The sequence below is a fragment of the Coenobita brevimanus genome, chromosome 79 (genome assembly GCF_032717465.1).
Source record: "Coenobita brevimanus isolate Jiangsu-jjx chromosome 79, ASM3271746v2, whole genome shotgun sequence".
Classification (NCBI taxonomy): Eukaryota; Metazoa; Arthropoda; class Malacostraca; order Decapoda; family Coenobitidae; genus Coenobita; species Coenobita brevimanus.
In genome coordinates, this window is record NC_137032.1 from 9,325,010 (window position 1) to 9,329,353 (window position 4,344).

Sequence of the window (4,344 nt, forward strand, 5' to 3'; positions counted from 1 at the left end):
TTGATGTGCCTGCTTTCTGACTTGTCTCTTACATCTGCCGTGGACAAAAGAAACCGTTTTAATTTCTCAAAGACTAATTCCTCCATCTTGTAACTCAGCACAATTTTCCACGTGCCTATCCCCCACACGTCATGTGACACTGACCTTTGACCTCTCCTTTTGATGTTGACATTTAACTGACATTTCAACATTTGAGTCCTTTATTCTCCCCGTACCATTAATGTTACGTAAAGTTTGGTCTAAATCGGACAAAACCTTTTATCTGATATTGCCTTGTGACTTTCACCGTTGACCTGTTGTTTTCAAAACCTCAAGATTATTATCATGGTTACCTTCCATACTTCCACCATGTTTGGTCCAAATTAGATCAAAAGTGTTATAGATATTTCGTTCACATAGATCAATGGCTCGAACTTCTGACCTTCCCTGTGGCCTTGACCCTTGAATGAAAATTATCAACATTTGCTCACCCTGTTCTTGACATAAACCATTACACCAAGTCTGGTATGAATGGAGAATAAGTGCTTAAGTCAATTTTGCTAAGTCAAATTTTGATCTAGCCCTGTGACCTTAACCTTTATATCTTGTTCTAAAAACAATTGGTCAACCCTTTGGCTAAGCCTCGAACATTCTAAGTTTGGTTATAAGAAGATGAAAACATCTTGATTTATTTTGTTCACACACACACACACACACACACACACACACACACACACACACACACACACACACACACACACACACACACATTCGCGAAAACATAATGCCCCCTCTTGCTTGGGTAAAGTTAACTGAATGCTCGAAATATGTTCGGTATTTAAGCTTGCTAACGTAACCGAAGTATTGGAAGGTGGTCTGAAAAGAGTGAAAAAATATCAAAGCGCTGGCATTTATAGACGTGATTCTCCCCATCCCTGTAATAAAAGCTGATGAAATGCAAAACAGAGTTTCCACACTTAAACTAGTATGAAGCGCGTTTTCGCTCATAACGAGCGAATAAGAGCATTTTACTTATTGCAAATTGAACAGCGTTATGGTCCGATAATGGTTTTATGAATCATTTTTAGATAAACAGTTATTATGTTAAATAAATAGTTTTTAGCCTCTGGAAAACGTAACGGTCAATCTGGGCGGGGCCGCTCATTCTAATTTTTCGTCCATACACGGACAGTAAGCTCCGGTCGTTCTATCTGTCTATCTACTATCAGACGCCATAACCCCTTAAGGCGTGGCCATTTATCTTTGAGATACTTGTTTTACGGGGAAGGGCACTAACCCACCACCAACCCACTTGTTGACACGTAGGGAGCACGTATGATTTGGTTAAATGGTTAACACACAGCGTTGTAAATGGTTTCTTGGCTTACAAGAAACTATTTGGCTTGTCACTCAGTGTAAAGCCACCTGTCCATCCATCCATCATCCAATCCTACATTGCCTCATGAGGAGCGTAGGAGCCCGGGGCTAGGCAGTTGGTCTCGACATTTAAGATGAGAGTGACCAGCCTCACTCTTCCCTGAGCAATCAACCCCAACCACCCCTTGGATATAAACCTTCACTGGCTCAGTCCGGACTGGAGCGCAATAATTACCCACTAAACCACCAGGCGCCAAAATTTGGTTATATTGTTCCCACCCAGCGTAGTAAATGGTTTCCTGGTGTACAGGAAACCATTTGGCTTGTCACACAGTGTAAAGTCATCCGTAGGCAGAAGGACAAGGAAAGAATGAAGGAAAGACCGAAGAGGAGTGTAAAGTCATCCGTAGGCAGAAGGACAAGGAAAGAATGAAGGAAAGAAAGACAGAAAAGGACGGAAGGAAAGAAGGATGGAGTAGAGGAAAGGGCAGACACCCGAGAGCAGCTCTACATCGAGTGAGTGGATGGTGAGCGCCCCCACCTACCACTTAAAGCCACCTGTAAAGGAAAGAAAAGCAATAAGAAGTGACAGGAAAGATGGGAGAAATAGGAAGAGAGGAGGGCAGGCACAGAATAAGAATGATAAAGGCTAAGGAAGAAGTAAGCAGCACTACAAGCTTCGGTCGTTCGCTCGTACTAAATGTTTTTTTTGATGTTATGATTTTAATATCATAAAACCCTTTACCAGGGCCAAATTTAAAAAAAGGCAAGAGTTTTTGACCAAAGAACAATGGTTCCAAATTTAATGTGAACTGGTGAAGAAATGAAGAATGGACACCAAAATAACAAGTGAAAGGAAGAAAGAAATGGAAAAGAAGGAAAGGAAAGAAAGAAAACTGAACAAATACACAATAACCCCCTTCATAATGAGGGGATCACAAGTAATTAGGTATCACGATATGGAAAGGATTATTGAGGACAAGAGAGATGCGAGAGAATGAGGTAGAAAACCATGCTTTTGTAATGGAAAGCGTTGATTAGACGACGTGGCTTCATTAAGAGGCCACTTAATTTGCCGATGGGGAAACCTTGAAATAAGTTCAAAGCATATCTGTACATATATTTAGTTTATTACTACATGTCTACTATACGGGTAAAGAACTTTGAAATCGAGGGAAGAGCGATCAGCGATGACAGTTGAAAAAGCAGAAAGGGAGAAAGAATCCAGGAAATGAAAAAGAACTGAGAGAGAGAGAGAGAGAGAGAGAGAGAGAGAGAGAGAGAGAAGCAGAAAGGAGAAAGAATCAGGAAATGAAAAAGAATTGAGGGGGAGAGAGAGAGAAAGAAAGAGAGAGAGAGAGAGGAGGAGGAAATGCTAATACTGAGACTCAGCCATACAGTTCCAGGAGCCACTAATTCTGCCGTCTCAGAGTATTAACACTGAACTCCGATGAAACCTCTCATATTCTTCATGCACGATTTCTGTGGGTGTGGGCGCTAGAAGAGGGTGAGGGTGTCTGTGGGTGTGGGTAGTGGGTGAGGGTGAGGGTTTCTGTGGGTGTGGGTAGTGACTGGGTGAAGGTGAGTGTTTCTGTGGGTGTGGGTACTGGGTGAGGGTTTCTGTAGGTGTGGGTAGTGGGTGACGGTGATGGTTTTTCCAGACTCTGGGTACTGGGTGGGGTTGAGGGTTTCTGTGGGTGTGTGGGTGTGGGTACTGGGTGCGGGTGAAGGTTAATGTGCCTATGTAAGGGGTGCCTGTGAGTACGAGTAATGGGTGAGGGAACTCAGGATATCAATATCTGTGGGCTTGCTGATGAGGTAAGCGGTTTCTGACACTATGGGTTTCAGTAAGATTGCTCTCGTTCAGTGTCACAATGGAGTTCTAATTTCATCTGAATTACATCATCATCATTATCATCATCATCATCATCATCATCATCATAATAATACTAATACTAATAGTCTACCCATCTATATACCGATGCTGCTTTCCCCAAAAGAAGGGGGAGCCGAGACAGGATGGCACAATCCCAGTTTACTTACACCACACACACACACACACACACACACACACACACACACACACACACACACACACACACACACACACACACACACACACACACACACACACACACACACACATTTACTCGAACTTAACCCCAAGGGGGAGACAGGACAGATCCTCACCGCAGCACACCACACGCATGAGTCAACTGCACAGTGAAATCAGCGACTATCCCTGGCAGGGCCCGACAGCCAGAGGCTGGTTTTACCTCTCAAGCAATAAATCATGTGGTCCCATTCTCTTACCCACACCTGACACTGATCAGTTGATCATATCAAATGCTGGAGAATATATCCTCGGGGCCGCATCCACCATATATTCATTCACAATTTCTCTCCAGTCATCCTTATCACACGCAGCCACTCTTCCTTGCTTTACAGACATCCCTCTCGCAACTAACGCTCTCTTCACACTGTCCTTCCATCCTATTCGTGGTCTTTCTCTCAAGCCTTACACCTCGCACATCTAATCGAGTTATCTTTCTCACCAATCGCTCTTCATCTATTCTCTCCATATGCCCAAACCATCGCAACACTTTGTGTTCCACTCGTTCAGCCATCTCCCGCATAAATCCAGTTCACCTTTGCACTTCATCATTTCTCACTCGGTCCATACGCGTCAGTCCATACTGTTCAGACACCTCATTTCCATTACATTCAAAATCTTCCTTTCTTCTACACCCATATTCCATAATAATAATAATAAAAATAAAAAATAAAAATATAATAATAATAATAATAATAATAATAATAATAATAATAACAATAATGATAATAAATACATAGGCTACAGTAGCAAAACATTTGAATTAGAATCTTTTTTTCTTTCTCTTTCATCCTTAACCCCCGACATTAGTGCACTAATATCGCAATTAGGAGTTAGGTAGGAAATGGGAATTTTCCCAATCAGGCTGTGACTGG